Below are 20,026 nucleotides of genomic sequence, written 5' to 3' on the forward strand. Positions count from 1 at the left end.
CATTTCGTTTGGCTACTGCATAGCGATGCCATGGTATGTCGTGTACAAGGGTAAGGTTCCCGGAGTCTACGACGACTGGGAGGAGTGTCGGAGACAGGTTCACCGATTCAGCGGTAACAGTTACAAAGGGTACACTAGGGAGGCCGAATCTAGATACGCCCGCTATCTAGCGGGAGAGGGGAGGGAGCGTTGGAGGAACCGGATGAAGACGAGTTTCATCGCGTGATGCTCATCGTGATGACCGCAGCTCTCTTCTATGTGATGGTAGTTTAGATGATGATATCGACTTGTAATGTGAAGACAAACTCGCGGTCTCGAGACTTGTAATATAATGTTCTATCTTTGTTCGGTCTTTTCAATTCGGAGACTAATATGATGAATTGTATTCGGAGACTAAAATGATGAATTGTATTCAGAGACTAATCTTCTATTGTATTCGATGAATCTGTTGTTGATGTGTGCTGTCTATATTTTGTCCAATTATACATTTTGTAACCTGTGCAAAAAACAGAAAATAAAAAAATAAAAAAACCTAATATTCATACTAATGGCGCATCACATCATAGTGCGCCATTAGTATGCCAAAGGATACTAATGGCGCATCATTAAACAGTGCACCATTAGTATGCCGAAGTTACTAATGGCGCATCCTGTTGTCGTGCGCCATTAGTATGCCAAAGCACCTGGGTATACATGGCCCCCTGGGAGGCATACTAATGGCGCACTATTGTATATACTAATGGCGCATCTGAGGTGCGCCATTAGTATACCAGATACTAATGGCGCACCAGTAGTGCGCCATTAGTAAAATATACTAATGGCGTGCTACTAATGGCGCACCACTAATGCGCCATTAATGGCCAAATTAGGTGCGCCATTAGTAGGCCTTTTCCTAGTAGTGGATGCATTAATTAAATAAGAGATATTGTGATATCCCAACAAGTAAACATGTTCCAACAAGGAACAACATCTCCATGTTCCAACAAGGAACAAACTTCAATCTTCACCTGCAACTAACAACGCTATAAGAGGGGCTGAGCAAAGCGGTAACATAGCCAAACAACGGTTTGCTAGGACAAGGTGGGTTAGAGGCTTGGTTCAACAATATGGGAGACATGATAAGCAAGTGGTAGGTATCGCAACATAGGCATAGCAAAAGAGAGAGCAACTAACAAAGCAAAGATAGTAGTGATTTCGAGGGTATGATCATCTTGTCTGAAATCCCGCAAGGAAGAAGAACGATTCCATGAAGAAGATAAATGGACGTAGACAAACGGGTCCTAACAAACACGACGTTACCGGAACCAACCCGAAGAAGCAACACCGGAAAAGAAGCACACAACAAAGTAAACAACCAACACAAAAACATGGCATGATGCACAACCAAGTATGATGCATGTCCGGGTTAAAGAGGCATGGTAAGGCAAAGAGCACAAGCAACCCTACAAATTAAGTGGAGCTCAAAATGCAACAAGTTGTATATTGACGAAACACCGCATTAATTATTTAGTTCTCTCCCGGTTAGGTACTCAACAAATTTAAATGTTGGTTAGCATGGCAAGAGGTGAAGCATAACAAAACTATACTATGTAAACAATTTAAATGGGGTTGGACATAACAAATAACGAATCCGGTAAATCCCCATATGCATTTATCAATTTGGTGCAACAGCAATTTAACATTTTAATTGTTTTTATCATGATGCGGATGACATAAACAAGTTTATGCAATTTCAAGAAAATGTTGACATGAAAAGATATGAGGCATTTGTCATCGTGGCGGAAAGAAAGGGTGCCACAGCGACGATAACGGAAACGGTGCCACGGCAACGTTCCGTTTCCGGAAACTCGATTGATACATCGGTGCAAAGAAAAAGACGGGAGCGTGTCATGCAAAGAACGGTGGGGTGCTCCCAGTTACCGGGTTCCCACATGTCGACGGCATGGCAACGAGGAGGAACAACTAAGGTTCAGAAGCGAAAACAATAACAAACCATGCATCTCATACAACACAAGCATTCGGTCCACGGGCGTCGTCTTGGGGTTATACCTTTGGAGCGTGCAAACGGGACGGATCAAGTTCGTAGAGGGAAGTAGGCGTTCTCGCGACGGCGGTAGTGGAAGTAGTCGTTTACGTTCGTTCGGAGAGGTACTTGCACCTTCTGACTTGATGAATCCGAGGGCTTCGGGGTCGATAGTAGTGATACACGTTTCGTAGACGTTCGAGCCATATCGGTAGCGGTACTTGACGAATCCCGAAACGGAGTTGGCGTCTTCACGCGTAGGGATACTTGGCGTTTCCGGTTCGGTGGTTGTTCGGGCGCCGTATGCCGTGGTACTTGGCGTGCAACCAAAGATGGACTCTGGGTGTCTGTGTTGACCTGGCCACGACAAAGGCAGCAAGGCCAACGGGGCAGCCAGCTCGTCGGGGTCCGATGCAGGGACGGGCAGAACAGGCGGCGATGGTGTTGCCGAGGACGGCGGCTCCGGCGATGGACTTGGGGCGGGGACGACCGGACGAGATCCCGCCGGATCCGAGGCCAGGGCGGCGGTATGGGGAGGCGGACGAGCTCCAGGACGGCAGCGAGGTCGGGCGTCCAAGGCGGCGGGTTGCTCCGACGGCTGCCGAACGGCGATGACGAGAAAGGGTTTCGGGAGGAGCTCCTCTCCCTGGGTCGATGAGGAGAGCGAGGAGGCTCAGGCACAAGGCCTCCTGTTCGGCTGCTTCGTAGGACGAGGAGGCGGGCACGCAGGATGGAGCTCGGGGCGCGAGAGGCCCGGCGAGGATGCGGCTTGAGCTGCAGCCATCCATGGCGCGGCGGCAGAGGAGGTCCTGTGCTCCGGCGAGGTGGGACTCCGGCGTGGGGTGGAGGAGGATTGGGGTCGAGCCGCGGCTTCCCCTGGGCGCGGTCGGGAGGAGGACGAGGGGGATCGAGAGAGATGACGGCGCTGAGGGGAAGCACGAGGGAGAGATCGAGAGGAGGAGGTCGGCTCCCTGGCGGCTAGGGTTAGAGGTAAGGTGCGGCTGGGCCTAGGTGGCCGCGGGGATGGCTGGGCCCGGTTGAGCTAATGGGCCGGCAGTGGGAGCAAATGGGCCTTGGAGGCTGCTCATGAAGGAGGCCCAAGTGGCCTGCTGCGCTGGGCTACTCTATCCCCCTCTTAATTTTCCTTTAACAGGAAAACATTAAAGAGAAGTAAAGAAAGAGAGGGTTAGGAAAAGAATTTGGGCACGCGGATAATTTTCCTGGACTCGCAAAATATGCTTGTTCCGAGAAAATAGAAAAGGCCATGATAGGAAGATTTAAATTCAAATCCATTTGAATTTAATTCAAAAGGTTGAACTAGGACAGGTTTTTAGGAGTATCCAAAAATGTTCGGATTTTTGGTGGAGCTCCGGAAAAGCGATGAAAAAAAATAATGGGCAAAGTTTGGAGGTGCAACTTGAAGCATAAGAGGCGTGGAATTAAGTTGCAAGTGTGTTATGGTGATCCCCAAGAATGGAAATATTTACTATAGCTCTCTAAATATCGAGAGGATATGTTTTAAAGAGAATCACCATGTGAATTCCCTCGATTTAAATGGATCAAAGATCCATACCATTTGTTTAGTTGAGTTTTTAAAACGGGTTGCATGATGACATGATGCAATGCACATGATGCAAAGATGAAATGCAGTAGACCAAACAAAACACGACGAAAACCGGAAACCCTGGAAGGCAACTGAAGCTCCGGTCTTGGGGCGTTACAAGCACAAGCTCCTCTGCGACGAGCCAGAAACCCTCGACGAGCTGCTGATCATAGCAGACAAGTACGCCATGGCCGACTCCTCCATGTAGGCGGAAATTCAAATCAGCACGACTGGCAAAGTAGCTCCTTAGGCTCCAAGAACTCCGGCGGCAGACGCCGGCCGGCGACAACAGCAGGGCGACAACAAGCGCAAGGCCCCGCAGCCGACTTCCGGCAGCCGGCAGGTCGCGACCGTTGAAGCCCAGCAGCCAGAAGAGCAGCCTCCGCCCAAGCGACAGAAAGGCGGCAAGCCAAACTAGTTGCCGGCCTTCTCCTATGAGCAGACCTTGGATGGACCTTGCAAGTTCCACAGCGGCGCGAAGCTGTCGAATCACACCACCCGGAAGTGCCACTAGCTCACCAGGATCGCCAAGGGAGACGACCTCCTGCCACCCCCGCCTGCTGGACAGCCGCCTCCGCCTCCGCCCCAGCAGCTGGCAGTCAGGCCAGTTGGCGCAGTACAAGATGAATACCCTGAAGAGCATGGAGCCTATGTGGTGTTCACCAGTGTGGATGATGATCGACGCAGCAGGCGGCTGCAGCGACAAGAGGTGAACGCAGTAGCCTCAGAGACGCCAGAGTTCATGCACTGGTCTGAGAAGCCCATCAGCTGGAGCAGGGCTGACCACCCAGAAGTGATGCCGAGTCCGGGCTCCTACGCCTTGGTCCTGGACGCCACCTTTGCCACGGACAAACGGGCCACGCATTTCTCGCGAGTTCTGATAGACGGGGGCAGCATCATCAATATCCTATACAAGGACACCATGGAGAAGTTAGGAATCAAGCAAAGACAGCTTTAGAACAGCCGGACTGTGTTCCACGGCATTGTTCCTGGGCTTTCCTGCTCACCAATCGGCAAGATCCTGATTGACGTCCTCTTTGGGGACAAAGATCACTTCCGAAGAGAGTCTGTTTGGTTTGAGGTGGTGGACCTTGAGAGTCCATACCATGCGCTACTTGGCCGACCCGCCTTGGCCAAGTTCATGGCGGTCCCCCACTACGCCTACCTCAAGATGAAGATGCCCAGTTCCAGGGGAATTTTGACTATGGCCGGCGACTACTGGAAGTCATCCGCTTGCGCGGCCGAGAGCAGTCGGCTGGCCGAGTCCCTGGTGATCGCAGCCGAGAAGCGACTCCTTGAACGAGTTGTGGCGATGGTCGGCAAGCAGCCGGAGATATCGCCCGACCCGAAGGAGTCGGAAGCCGAAGGTTCCTTCAAGCCGGCCAAAGAGACAAAGAAGATACCCTTGGATCCGGAGCACCCAGAGAGGTACGCCGTCGTAGGTGCAAACCTCGATAGCAAATAGGAAGGCGAGCTCGTCGATTTCCTCCATGAGAATCGGGACATCTTCGCATGGTCTCCCAAAGACATGCCAGGTGTACCGACGGATTTCGCCGAGCACAAGTTACATGTCCGATCTGATGCAAAGCCGGTCAGGCAGCCCCTGCGCCGCTTATCAGAAGAAAAGAGAAGAGTTGTCGGAGAAGAGATAGCCCGACTCCTAGCAGCCGGCTTCATTATGGAAGTTTTCTTCCCGGAGTGGCTGGCAAATCCGGTCCTGGTGCTAAAGAAGAACAAGCAATGGCGAATGTGTATTGACTACACGAGCCTCAACAAGGCCTGCCCCAAGGACCCATTTGCTCTACCAAGAATTGACCAGGTGATAGACTCCACAGCCGGATGCGAGTTGTTGAGTTTCTTGGATGCATACTCAGGATATCACCAGATCAAGCTGAACCCGGCCGACAGATTGAAGACCGCCTTCATCACGCTGTTTGGAGCATTCTGCTATCTCACCATGACGTTCGTCTTAAGGAATGCCGGCGCCACCTTTTAGCGTTGCATGCAGAAGTGCCTCCTCAAACAGCTCGGCAGGAACGCCCACGTCTACATAGATGACGTGGTGGTGAAGACGGAAAAGCGTGGAACACTGTTGGAAGACCTCAAGGAGACCTTTGAGAACCTACGCCGGTTCCAGATCAAGCTCAACCCCGAGAAGTGTGTCTTCGGAGTACCAGCCGTCCAGTTGCTAGGTTTCCTGGTCTCTGAATGTGGCATAGAATGCAACCCAGTAAAAATCAAGTCCATCGACAGAATGGAGGTACCCAGCCGACTGCTGGATGTGTAGAAGTTCACCGGCTGCTTAGCATCCATCAGCCGATTCATCAGTCGGCTGGGCGAGAAAGCTCTCCCCTTATACCAACTCATGAAGAAGACCACTTTTTTTGAGTGGAACCATAAGGCGGACGAAGCTTTTCACCAGTTGAAGAAGATGCTGACTACTCCACCCATCCTGGCGGCTCCGACTCCTAAGGAACCTATGCTCCTGTACATCCCTGCCACCAGCCGGGTAGTCAGCACAGTCATGGTAGTGGAGCGCAAGGAGGAAGGCAAGGCGCTGCCTGTCCTGAGACCAGTATATTACCTGAGTGAGGTACTGTCGACCTCCAAGCAGAACTACCTCCACTACCAGAAGATGTGCTATGGCGTACACTTTGCTGCCAAGAAATTGAAGCCTTATTTTCAAGAGCATCCAATCACGGTGGTCTGCACGGCTCCACTTGCCGAGATCATCGGTAGCCGAGATGCTTCTGGTCGAGTGGCCAAGTGGGCCATAGAGCTGGCTCCTTACACCATCTACTACCATCCCCGCACCGCTATCAAATCACAAGCACTGGCCGACTTCCTCGTCGACTGGGCCGAGACCCAGTACCTGCCTCGAGCGCCTGACTCCACCCATTGGCGGATGCACTTCGACGGCTCCAAGATGCGCACCGGCTTGGGAGCCGGCGTCGTCCTCACCTCTCCTAAAGGCGACAAGCTCAAATATGCACTACAAATCTATTTTGCCGCCTCCAACAATGTTGCCGAGTATGAGGCGCTCATTCACGGGCTCCGGCTTGCCAAAGAACTTGGCATCCGCCGGATCTTGTGTTATGGCGACTCGGACTTAGTGGTCCAGCAGTCATCTGGCTACTGGGACGCGAAAGACGCAAACATGGAGAGCTACCATTTCCTCGTGCAGCAACTCAGCGGGTATTTTGAAGGGTGAGAGTTCCTCCATGTGCCAAGAAACGACAACGACCAAGCAGACGCCTTGGCACGAATCGGCTCTACCCGCCAAGCAATACCATCTGGCGTCGCCCTTCAACGCCTCCTCAAGTCGTCTGTCAAGTCTTCACCAGAATCAGACTCCATTTTTGTGCCGGCTCCTCCCGAAGACGGTGGATCCGACTCCAGAGCTCCGGCAGACGGAACGGGGACTTTGGTGGATGACTCCAAAGCCGCCACAGTCGAGCCCGGCCCGGGGACTGCGGTGGCGGACGCGAAGATTCCAGAACTCGGCCCAAGGACCACGCCAATCGGCCTGGGGACTTCATCAACCCAGCAAGCGGCTGTTGACTCCAACCCGCCGCCTCCCAGCCCAGCTACCCTCGTCCAAGTCGCAGTTCTAGTAGTCGAAGAAATAGCAGCACCCTCATGGGCCAAGCCCATCCTCAAATTCCTGGTGAACAAAGAGCTACCAACTGATGAGACCTCAGCTCAACAAGTACAACGCCTGGCGGCGGCCTATACCATAATCAATAGAGAGCTGGTCAGGCGCAACGTCACTGGTGTCTACCAGCGCTGAGCTAGAGCAAGGCCAGGCGATTCTCAAAGACATCCATCAAGGCGAATGCGGCCACCATGCGGCTTCAAGAGCACTCGTCGCCAAAGCCTTTCGGCACGGTTTCTTCTGGGCGACTGCCTTGGAAGAGGCCAAGGAGTTGTTCCAAAAATGCAAAGGGTGCCAGAAGTTCAGCTCCAAGCCGCACCAGCCGGTTTCTGCGCTCAAGACCATCCCCATTGCCTGGCCTTTCGCAGTTTGGGGTCTAGACATGGTGGGACCATTCAAGACAGCACGAGGTGGTTTAACTCACCTACTTGTCGCAGTAGACAAGTTCACCAAGTGGGTGGAAGTGAAGCCAATTAAGAAACTGAACGGTCCGACTGCCGTGACCTTCATCACCGATATCACAATTCGGTACGGCATACCGCATAGCATCATCACCGACAACGACACAAATTTTGCCAAAGGCGCCTTGGCCCGTTTCTGGGCAACACAGGGCGTCCGACTGGACCTAGCGTCCGTCGCCCATCCGCAGTCAAACGGACAAGTGGAGCGAGCAAACAGCCTCATCCTGTCTGGCATCAAGCCTCGATTGATTGAGCCTCTGGAGCGCTCGGCTGGCTGCTGGCTCGATGAGCTGCCAGCCGTCCTCTGGAGTCCGCGCATGACTCCAAACAAGTCAACCGGCTTCACGCCCTTCTTCCTCGTCTACGGTGCCGAAGCCGTCATCCCAACGGACATAGAGTTTGACTCCCCACGAGTCACCATGTACACCGAGGAGGAAGCAGAAGAAGCACGACAAGACGACGTCGATCTGCTGGAAGAGGGCCGGCTGTTGGCACTCAGCCGGTCCAGCATCTACCAGCAGAGCCTGCGCCGATACCACAACAGGAAGCCCCGAGCACGCAAGAGGGACGACTCCGGCAAGGAGACAGAGCGGCCATGGAATGCAAATCTCCTCCGAAGATTTTACAGTTGATGCAGTATGTACCACACTACCTTTTGTATTAAAGTACCAAGACTTCGGGCCCCCCGAGACGAGCTCGGGGACTGCCCTCTTTCGTCTGTATGATAAAAATTATGCCTACAAGTATGTTACTCTTTGTCATGCCGCTTGGCACCGGGCTCGACAAGTCGGCCCGGGGACTTGCCGCCTTGCACTATGAAATGCTTCCTGCAGCCGGACAAGTAGTGTGTAACACCTAAACCGTCTTCTGACAGAAGCCGCAGCTCGCAGAGCGACTGTACGGTGGGCAGATGTAAGGTAGAATGGGTGTTCGCATGAAAAATGGCTAAGGACTCAAAGCGTAAAACATAGCTCAAGACGGTTTCCAGCCTTTCTCGCAAACCGACTCTCGGACAGTCGGATTGTCGTCTTCTATCCAACTTGCTCAAGCAATCTTGAAATTGGCTAAGTACTTGCTTTCCCAAAGTAGCCTAGCACTTGATCCAGCAACAGTCTGCAGAGCGGCTGTCCGATTGGCAAGGCAGGCAACTAAGAGAAAGCGGCAAAGGAAAAAAGCCAAAAGAACAATGGGCAAGAAAAGATATATATATATATATATATATTTACATAACATAGGCCTTTGGCCGAATTGTCGAGTAGAGGTTCAAAATACACCCCGCGGGTGGAATTGTGCGAATTAACAAGTTCTTTAAAGACTATTGAAGCAGATAAAATGAAAGATACAGCGGCAGCTTAGGAGGCAGCAGACGGATTCGGAGGGTCGGAGGAGGCGCCAACGTCAGGCGTCGGGGCAGCCGGCTGGCTAGTCTCGGCTTGATCACCTCCGGTGGCAGTCGACTCGTTCGCACGCGGCTCGTTGCTGGAGGCGCGTCGGGCTGAGGCTGGCCGTCTGCTCCATCTTCTGGTGCCTCCGCCTCGCCTCCATCCTTCGCTTCGTCCTCCTCCTCGACGCTGGAGCCAATCACCTCCGCCGAGTCTTCGCCGTAGTCTGGGTTCATCCCAAACCACTCCGGCGGTACCTCCTCACCGTCTTTAGACCGCTCGGGGACGAAGATACTGGTGTCGGTGTACTCGGCGATCGCCGCAGCACGTTTGACGAGGGCGTCTTCCGCAGCCGCCAGCTCCGGCTGGGCCTCCGACCGAAGCGTGGCCAACCGGTCTAGATCCAGCCCCGGGTACAACGCCTTAACGAACTCCAAGGCCCGGCGCGCTCCAGCCCGGGCCGAAGAGCCCTTCCAGGCCTCAAGACGACCAACCGTGACCTCCAGCCAGTTGGCCATCAGGCTGGGGGTGCACGGAGCCTGCACATCCGGCCAAAGGGCGGTAATCGCTTGGGCACCGACGCGCTGGAGCCGGCGCAGCATCCGGTGATCCGGCCGGAGGCGAGCCTCGATGCTTAGGATGTGCTCATCAAGAGTTTGGGGGGCATCGGCGCCGATCTCCGCGCCCTCCGCCCTCCGACCTTCACGGTCAGCCTCGGTGGCTTGGATGGTGGCCTACGACTGCCCAGGGAAGAAGTCTGCACAGACACGAAGAAACGAAGAAGCAAGTCAAAAACCAGGAGTCGGCACGATCTAAGTCGGCAGGTCGAAGAAAGAAAATAAAGAGGCTCACCATCAACGATGTCTTCAATCTCATGGAAGCCGGAGGACAACAGCGCCTCCTTGTCAGACCAGGAGGAGCGCTCGCTCGCGAACTCGGCCAAGAGGGCGGCTTCCGTCTCCTCCGCCTCCCTCTGCGACTTCACAAGCAGCTCCTTCTGCTCTGCCAACTGAGTGGCCAACACATCGCGCTCTGTGGCGAGCTTGCTGCACTCCTCCCCTTTGGCGCGCAGGGCGGAGTTGGCTTCGCTCAGCTGCTGTTGAAGAGCAGCGTTGGCTCCTGAAGGAAAGGAAGAAAGACAACAGTCGTCAATAAAGTAGGTCGCCGGGGAGATCCGGCCCGGCTGCTCAGCAGCCAGCCCAAATCTCGGGGACTACAACCCGCGGGTGCGCTAGCGCGCCCCCGCAGAAAAAAAGGGGGACTTACTCCTGCTCTCCGCCACCTTGGCGGTCTTCTTGCCCAGCTCTTCAACATTACGGTTGAAGGCAGTGACGCGGAGGTTGTGGTAATCCCGCGACAAGCATTTCAGACAAAGTTAGTATCCAGAAGTTCATCAATTGGAGTTTCGGGCCGCCTGCTCAGTAGCCGACACGAAACTCGGGGACTACACCCAGTGGGTGCGCTGGCGCGCCCCCACAGAGAGGAGCAAGAAAACAAAGACCAAAGAAAAAAAAACATACCCGAACGGCTACCCGCGACGCTAGGAACGCCTTGGTGCAACTCTGGAGAGCGTCACCCTCAGCATGAAGCTTTGCCTGGATGTCCAGGAGCTCCTGGTTCAGAGGCCCTGTGCCGCCTCCTCGCACCCACCCAACAGGTGCGGCGCTCGTCGCTTCGGCGTCTGGGGCCGCCGAGCTAGCGGTGCCGGCTTCCAGGGGGCGGGGTGCCGAAGTCGCCTTCTCCAGACGACGGCGCGCTGGCGAGCCGACTTGGAGGAGTAGCCTCGCCATGACCTCGTCTTCGGTTGGCGGCACCGGAGGGTCTGCTGGCTGCTCACCTTGCGCGCCTTCAGACGGCGGCGGAGGCGGCGGCGGGACGTGCGCGTCCGGAGTAGAGGGGTCGCTGCCTTCCCTCTCCTCGACGAGGTTCTCCCCACCGGCTTCTCCAGTTGGCCCCGTGAACTCCGGAGGCGGCGGCGCAGAGTTCAGCAGGGAGACAAGCAAGGCCGACTGGCGGCGTGCGGCTTCCTCAGCCTACTGCTTCACTGCGGCGGCCGTTTCGGCCTCCGCTAGTTTTTTCTTAGCGGAGGCCTCCGCCCTGTCGGCCTCTGCCTTCTCCAGGCGGAGGGCCTCTTCTTCGTTGCGCCTCTCCTGCGCTTTCCGCTCCGTCGCCTCCCGGAGGTCAGCAGCGGGGTCAATCCGCCGAGTGGTGGCGGACGTCTCCGCTGACCCCATGACAGAGGCGGCGGTGACCCGCTCAAGAGAGAGGGGAGCCCTGAAGAAAGAGGGGCAAGCATAGACTCAGACAAATCACGAAGAAAGAATAAACTTTATAGACAAAATACTTACGCGGAGACCAACGGCGGCTTCTTCACTTCCTTACGGAAGCGGATGGCCTTCGCGGCTGCCTCGTCCCGTCGGGTCGCCGCAGCCGAGCCCTTGGGCTTCTTCGGCCGACTGCCGAACAAGGTCGGCACGGTCCTGCACTTCTTCCCGCCGCCTGGAGCGCCCGGCGCGGCGGAAGAGCCCGCGCCAGGCTGGCTGGCTCCTGGCCGATGGCGAGGGGCGACTTCTCCCTCGGCGCTATCTTCAGGCCAGTCGGCGAAGGTAGCCGAAGGCCTGAAGTCGCCTGCTGTCCCTCCTCCTCCATCGGCGTCGTCTTCCAGAGCCGCCGCCCCCAGATCAGGGTTGTCGACGTCGCTCTCTGCCCGGTCGGTGACGAACTCACGGGCCGGCCCCGAGGTGCCGACTGGTGGGTGAAGAAGGGGATTCTAACCAAAGCTGACTGGTCAAAACAAAACTCGGCAAGAAGAAGACAATCTAAAGAAAGAAAAGAAAGGCGACTCACCACGGGCGGGGGGTTGGCGTGGGAGTACGGCTCCTTGCCGAATCGCCAGTCCTCCAGGAGCCTGCTGTCCGAGAGGTAGTTCACCATGAAGGCCACCTCTTCGTGAGGCATGTCGTTGGTGCACATCCGACTCGGGTCGCGGTGCCCGTTCATCTGGCATATCATGTGAGGGCGGCCTTGGAGTGGGAGAACTCGGCGCGAGACAAAGGCGGCCAGCAGGTCCCGACCAGTCAGACCCTCCGACTGTGTTAGCACTCGGAGTCGCGTGATGGCGCCGGTTCCCACAGGCGTCAGTGACCTGGCCCGGTACGACCAGTTGGGAAGTCTCCCAGCCGGCGGGCCGGCTTCGAAAGCCGGCAGATTGACCCAGTCGCCCCTCGTGGCGACGTTCCTGACGTAGAAGTAGGATCTCTGCCACATCTTCACCGACTTTATCAGCGAGATGGAGGGTAAGGGGTTGTCGGCTCCTGACCTTCGCACGGCGATGAAGGCGCCGCATTGAGCCGGCACGCCTACGGCCTGGGTGCCGAGCTTGGAGAAGAAGAACTCCTCCCAGAGCTCGAGGGTGGGGAGGACTCCGAGGAAGCCCTCGCACAAGGCCACGATGGCGGACAGCAGCACTACTGTGTTGGGGGTGAGGTGGTGCGGCTGGAGGCCGTAGAACTCCAAGAAAGACCGGAAAAAGCTGCTCGCCGGCAGCCCCAGCCCGCGCAGGCAGTGCGAGCGGAAGATGACCCGCTCGCCCTCCTGCGGGGCGGGGGAAATCTCCCCCTCTGGCGCAAGACGCACCTGCACGCGATCCTCGCCGGGAAGCCGACGGGTCCGGCAGAGGAACTCGATGTGGTCTTCATGAACCTCAGAACCGTCCCAGGTGCCGGAGCGCACTAGGGAAGGCGCAGCAGCAGAGGAAGAACTCATCGCGAGCTATCGCCGCGGCGTTCGCCAGAGCTTGGGCATGCGGCGGAGTGAAGAAGAGAAGAGGAAGGAGGAGTGCGAGGAGCGGCAAGGAGGAAGAGAGCGAGGAGTAGTGGGAAGGAGGGGCGCGCGTGCCCCCCCTCTTCCCCCTACTTATAGCCCTGTGGGCTGCGAAGCCGAGGGGCGGACGTGGGGATTTACTGCGCCCACAACCCCACGACCCCCATGATCCACGTAGTTACTGCGAACAGTAACTCCACGAGAATCCCAACCGTCCACCGGGGCCGCAGCGGATCCGCTCGGGCGCCGAGGCGCGGTAGTGGCGGGCCCCGCCTGTGGGCCTGTCCCGTCGCACGCGTGGGCTGGCAGGACGGCCTAGCCACGTGCCCTCACGTGACAGGCCAAGAACGGGCGGCGGCCAGGAGGCTTAGCTAGCACACCACTTAAAATCCCGCTGCGACGTTCGAAATACCGAGCAAGTCGAAATTGAGTGAAGTCCAAGTTGAGCAAGTCCGACTCCTTCTAGATGGCCCGGCAGAAGTCGATCAAGACCATGTGTTGAGCACCCGGAAAGAGAAACTGCTGAGGCTTCTCGGTCGATCGTCCATGGCGCCTCACCATCTTCGGGGACTACTGTCGGAGTAATGGGCCACGGGTAGGCCAAACCGAGTCCCATGACCCTTCAAGACATCGGGGCAGGCTGCGCCCCTCAAGACCCCAGGGCGAAGAGCCGTCTCCTGAGGAGTCGACGGCAGGGCGGCCGACTGCCCGCTCACGGCCGAGTTCCAGGGACGACTTCTAGAGAATCCGGCTTTGGGGAGTCGGCTGGCGACTCCAGCAAACCCATGACCTCATCAAAGGGGACGGGGCAGAGGCGTGGCTACAGTGAAGCCCACTCCCACCCCTTACCAAGGGCAGGCATGGCCATAGCACGCCGTACCCGGGAAGATCTCTGTGCGGCGTGGCACTGTTGCCCGGCCGGCCCTGACATCAGCACCACAGTACCAAGTCCTGCGCCCACGACGGCTTATCTGTACGGCCTGGAGGCAGCGGGGCCCACCAGTTAGCGAGACCTCGGGAGACGGCAAGAGAACCGCCAGTCGGACCCGTCGAGAGTTGGCCTAGGGGAGTCGGCCGAGCCCTCCCCCGGGGCCCACGCGCCATTAATCAAGATGAGATGGGGAGTGGCCACAGTGATCGCCCGCCAGGCGACGGGGCTGTTGCCACGACCCCATGACCAAGCCTGCATCATCAGAAGCACCGCTACAGTAATCAGCGGCTGGCAAGACCCGCCCGCGGCGGACGCGGCCTGTCGGCTCCGTACCAGACCAGTCGGCGGGGCCCACCAGTCGGCGGGCCCCAGCAGTCGGCGGAGAAGTCAGAGGTCGGAGGCACTGACGGCTGGGCCCGCGCCCAGTCGAATTACCATTGTACCCCTGGGGGGTAGGCCTATATAAACCCCCCAGGGCACCCATGCAAGGGGTTGGATCCCAGTAGTTCTAGACCATACCAGATAGAAGGAGAGAGCTAGCCTTGCCCTCTTCTACCACCAGAAACAGCTCAAGGAGCCACCGTGTAAACACTTGGCCATAGTGATCATGCGGAGACCTCGCAGAGCAGCAGTAGGGGTATTATCTCCCCGGAGAGCCCCGAAGCTGGGTAAGATTCGCCGGCGTGCATGTCTTCGCCTCATCCAGTTTCCAGGCACCGGCGACGTTCTACTCGCCCCCACCATGATAAGCCATCCGTTGGCATATGTCGCACCAAACCCCCGACAGATGTTGTTCTTTTACTTTGGACTTCGGTCAGGGTTTGTGGCTGGCCTCTAGGTTGTGTTTTGTGCTCTGCTCTTCAATAAAGCATGGAGGGTTGCTTATTTCCCCTTCTTTGACAAGGTGGATGACAAATCCTATGTGTTTATTGTTGTCACTTGCGGCAGGTTAGTCATGAAAAGATAGAGTGTCAGTCTATCATATGGGTAGTACAAATAAATGAAAATGAATAGCTTGTATTTAGAAACTTGTGCTAATGTATGCCTTTTTATTTTCGGTAAACTTGTAATAATGAATGTCGTTAGTGGTTTGTACTTGTGAGCTATGATGAACCCTGGTGATTTTGGAGCATAGAGGCAGCTAATACTAAAAAAAGGCATCAGACATGCCGGAAAAAATGCATAGTGAAGCTGCTTCTTACACACAACCAATACAAGTGACCCTAGACAAAGAGAGACTCATTTTAGAAACCCTAAAAGATTTTCTTCCCCGTTGCATTAGCTTAAACTTTGAAAATGCCATTCCAGTATTCGGGCCATTTAAAAAAATCAGGAGATATATGAATTACATATTTTTTCCTTTGAAAAAAATATTATTCTCCAAGATAAAGGCTACCACACGTAAATCAAGCCACTAAAAACATGTAATGCTTAGTGAAGGAGGACTGAAGAGCACAAAACATGGCACGGTGCTATCTAGCATATTGAGAACCGAGCCCCATGCCGCTCCCACGAGCGGCCCAGGCGCAACCCTAGCTCCCCGCCACCGCCGCCCCCACCTCGCCTCTTCCCTCCCTCGCCACAGCTAGGGGATGCCGACGGGCAAAGCCATGCGGAGGCGGCGGGACTCTTCCCTCCCCATGAGGCGTCCAGGCGGTGCGGGACGGTTGGCCTTGTGGAGGCGTGCAGCTCGGCGGGGAGCATCGGGCCGACGGTGGCTTGGGGTAGCACCGAGGGGTGCGCCGGTACTCTGCTGCACCGGGCTGGGCGAGGTGGCCACGGCACGCGGATCAGGCGCGGCTGTGGGTTAGAAGGGGTCGCTGTGTCGGGCGGCGGTGTAGCCATGCGGGGAGGTGCAGTGTGGGCGCACTGGGCGGGACATGGGCGCTGTGGGTCTCTGGGCTGAGTGGTGCTGCAGTCGAGTGTTGTTGCAGATTGCTTGGGGTGCTCGGAGGTGGCTCGTCACGAGGTGCTTGCTTCGGTCGCCAGCGGGTGCGTGGGCCAAGGGACAATGGTGGTCCATGGCCTCGGGTAGCGCTCCTCCGTGCCTTGATGACATGGTGCTCGGTACGGCGTGGTGGCTCATGCCATGTCCGGTGTTTCTGCTTCAGTCGAGCATCGATGAGTTTGCTGACCTGCATGCGGGGAGGGCCGGCTGTGGCCGTTGCGAGGTGCGGGTGGTCGTGTTGGTTGCGATGTGCTTGTTCGGTGGTGGTGGTAGGGGTGGTGCAGTGGGCCCTTGTGCTGGAGGTTAACCGTCGGTGGGCTTCCCGTGCGGTTGGCTGTGGCGGTCCCAACGCCTCTTCGTCGATGGGAAGCTTCGATGGTGGTGGCGGTTGGTGGGCTTGCCGACGTTGCTGCGAGATGATGTGCGACAAAGGTGGTGTGAGAGCTTGGGTGAAGACCCTGTCTCGGCCTTATGTCATCACCAACGATGACCGTGGATGTGGCCATAGTTGACCTCCCTAGGGGCATCAATGATCTGCTACCACACCCCTCCCACATGAATCTAGCCATTGCAGCCTCTCCAGGGGAAACTCAGCTTGATCTTGTGAACGGACAATGGCGACGCTTTAGTGGTGTGTCGTTTCCCTCTAGGAGTTTCGTTTCAGAGCTCGGCATCGGCAAGCAAGACCAGTGGTTTGCGGTGGTTGTGGCGGCCAGGCTTCTATGGCAACTATGATGGTGGGAGCGATGAAAGCAGCACAACAATGGTTGCGATAGTCGGCTCTTCTCCGGCGTGTCCGCGGTATTTCCTCAGTTTGTTTGTTGCTGTGAATTCAAAGCTGCGGTAGCGGGGCCCTATGGCATACGATGACTGGCTGTAGGTGGCCCATTTGGTGATCTTCTGTGGCGCCAACCATGCCTAGATTTGTCCTTCAGAGCTTTCCGTCAGAGTCGGAGATGCGCTGTCTGGCCGCAAGTGGCTAAGCTTTAGTGTAGATCTTCATGCAGCTTCACGTGTCCGCAATGGTTTGGGTTGAGTTGACGATCGCCGATGGCGAAGTCAGAGCCGTTTGCTTAAGAGTTTTTAGGGATGGCAAGGACACCTCTAGGGGAGGAGTGATGACGATGACGCCTGCGTGCTTTCTTGATGGGGCCCTCTTTGGAGTGGTGTGCGTGTGGTTTCTTATGTGTGCTGCTCAATGGCTTTGATGATTTTCGCCCGGTTATCCATAATTAACCGGGCAATCTGGTTTTCACTCGGTTTCCTGTAATTAAATGTGCAACTCTTTTCTTCTTAATGAATGCAGGAATCCTGCCATTTTGAAGAAACAAAAGAGCACAAAGCATATTTGAAGAACAGAAAAACATATCCAAGGGGGTGCTGAACGCATATCTAAAGAACAGTAAAACATATCTAAGGGGGTGCTGAACAACACAAAACATATCTGAAGAAATAATATACAGAAACAGACAAGGGAAGAACGACATCACAAGACAAAAAGACTAAAAAGGTAAATTAGCAAGGCAAGAAGAGAAATGACTGTTGGGTAACGTAGCATTTCAAAAAAATCCTACGATCACGCAAGATCTATCTAGGAGAAGCGTAGCAACGAGCGGGGAGAGTGTTTCCACGTACCCTCGTAGACTGAAAGCGGAAGAGTTTAGTAACGCGGTTGACGTAGTCCAACGTCTTCGCGATCCAATCATCAAGTACCAAATGCATGACACCTCCGCAATCTGCACACGTTCAGCTCGGTGATGTCCCTCGAACTCTTGATCCAGTTGAGGCCGAGGGAGATTTTTGTCAGCACGACGGCATGGCGACAGTGATGATGAAGTTACCGACGCAGGGCTTCGCCTAAGCACTACGACAATATGACCGAGGTGGAAAACTGTGGAGGGGGGCACCGCACACGGCTAAAGATCAACTTGTGTGTCTATGGGGCGCCCCCCTCCCCGTATATAAAGGAGGGAGGGTGGACGCCAGATGGCCCCTAGAGGCGCGCCCAAGGGGGGAATCCTACTCCAAGTAGGAAACGGTCCCCCCCTTTCCTAGTCCAAGTAGGAGAAGAAGGAAGGAGAGGGAGAGGGAGAGGGAGAGGGAAAGACCCCCTCCCCTAGTCCTATTCGGACTCCCCTTGGAAGGCGCCATCTCTTGGATGCGGCCCTCTCTCTCCCCTAAGTCCCACTAAGGCCCATAACTTCCCCCCCCCCCGGGGGGGGGGGGTGGTTCCGGTAACCCTCCGTCACTCCGGTTTTATCCGGAACACTTCCGGTGTCCGAATAACATGGTCCAATATATCAATATTTATGTCTAGACCATTTCGAGACTCCTAGTCATGTCTGTGATCACATCTGGGACTCCGAACAACATTCGGTCATCAAATCACATAAACTCATAATACAAATCATCATCAAACGTTAAGCGTGCGGACCCTACAGGTTAGAGAACTATGTAGACATGACCGAGACACATCTCTGGTCAATAACCAATAGCGGAACCTGGATGCTCATATTGGCTCCTACATATTCTACGAAGATCTTTATCGGTCAAACCGCACAACAACATACGTTGTTCCTTTTGTCATCGGTATGTTACTTGCCCGAGATTTGATCGTCGGTATCATCATACCTAGTTCAATCTCATTACCGGCAAGTATCTTTACTCGTTCCGTAATGCATCATCCCGCAACTAACTCATTAGTTACATTTCTTGCAAGGCTTATAGTGATGATCATTACCGAGAGGGCCCAGAGATACCTCTCCGATACACAGAGTGACAAATCCTAATCTTGATATATGCCAACTCAACAAACACCATTGGAGACACCTGTAGAGCATCTTTATAATCACCCAGTTACGTTGTGACGTTTGATATCACACAAGGTGTTCCTCTGGTATTCGGGAGTTGCGTAATCTCATAGTCAGAGGAACATGTATAAGTCATGATGAAAGCAATAGCAATAAAACTAAACGATCATTTATGCTAAGCTAACGGATGGGTCTTGTCCATCACATCATTCTCTAATGATGTGATCCCGTTCATCAAATGACAACACATGTCTATGGTGAGGAAAGTCAACCATCTTTAATTAACGAGCTAGTCAAGTAGAGGCATACTAGGGACACTCTGTTTGTCTATGTATTCACACATGTACTAAGTTTCCAGTTAATACAATTCTAGCATGAATAATAAACATTTATCATGATATAAGGAAATATAAATAACAACTTTATTATTGCCTCTAGGGCATATTTCCTTCAGTCTCCCACTTGCACTAGAGTCAATAACCTAGTTCACATCGTCATGTGATTTAACACCAATAGTTCATATCGCCATGTGACCAACACCCAAAGGGTTTACTAGAGTCAATAATCTAGTTCACATCACCATGTGATTAACACCCAAAGAGTACTAAGTTATGATCATGTTTTGCTTGTGAGAGAAGCTTAGTCAATGGGTCTGCCGCATTCAGATCCGTATGTATTTCGCAAATTTTTATGTCTACAATGCTCTACATTGAGCTACTCTAGCTAATTGCTCCCACTTTCAATATGTATCCAGATTGAGACTCAGAGTCAACCGGATCGCTGTAGAAGCTTGCATCGGCATAGCTCTTTACGACGAACTCTTTATCACCTCCATAACCGAGAAATATCTCCTTAGTCTTCTAAGGATAATTTTGACCGCTGTCAAGTGATCCACTCCTGCATCACTATTGTACCCTCTTGCCAAACTAACGGTGAGGTACACAATAGGTCTGGTACACAGCATAGCATACTTTATAGAACCTATGACTAAGGCATAGGGAATGACTTTCATTCTTTTTATTTTCTGCCGTGGTCGGGTTTCGAGTCTTACTCAACTTCACACCTTGCAACACATGCAAGAACTCCGTCTTTGACTGTTCTATTTTGAACTACTTCAAAATCTTGTCAAGGTATGTTCTCATTGAAAAATCTTATCAAACGTCTTGATCTATCTCTATAGATCTTGATGCTCAATATGTAAGCAGCTTCACCGAGGTCTTTCTTTGAAAAACTTCTTTAAAACACTCCTTTATGCTTTCCAGAAAATTCTACATCATTTCTGATCAACAATATGCCATTCACATATACTAATCAGAAAAGGCTGTAGTGCTCCCACTCACTTTTTTGTAAATACAGGCTTCCCCAAAAGTCTGTATAAAACCATATGCTTT

General features: G+C 54.3%; 1 pseudogene; it reads left to right on the plus strand.

The window, feature by feature from the left end:
- LOC125516572 overlaps positions 1-14,844 on the plus strand; it is a 42,702-nt pseudogene extending 27,858 nt beyond the window's left edge.
- Positions 14,845-20,026: the final 5,182 nt, after the last annotated feature.

Source organism: Triticum urartu, chromosome 6, assembly GCF_003073215.2.
Source record: "Triticum urartu cultivar G1812 chromosome 6, Tu2.1, whole genome shotgun sequence".
Lineage (NCBI taxonomy): Eukaryota > Viridiplantae > Streptophyta > Magnoliopsida > Poales > Poaceae > Triticum > Triticum urartu.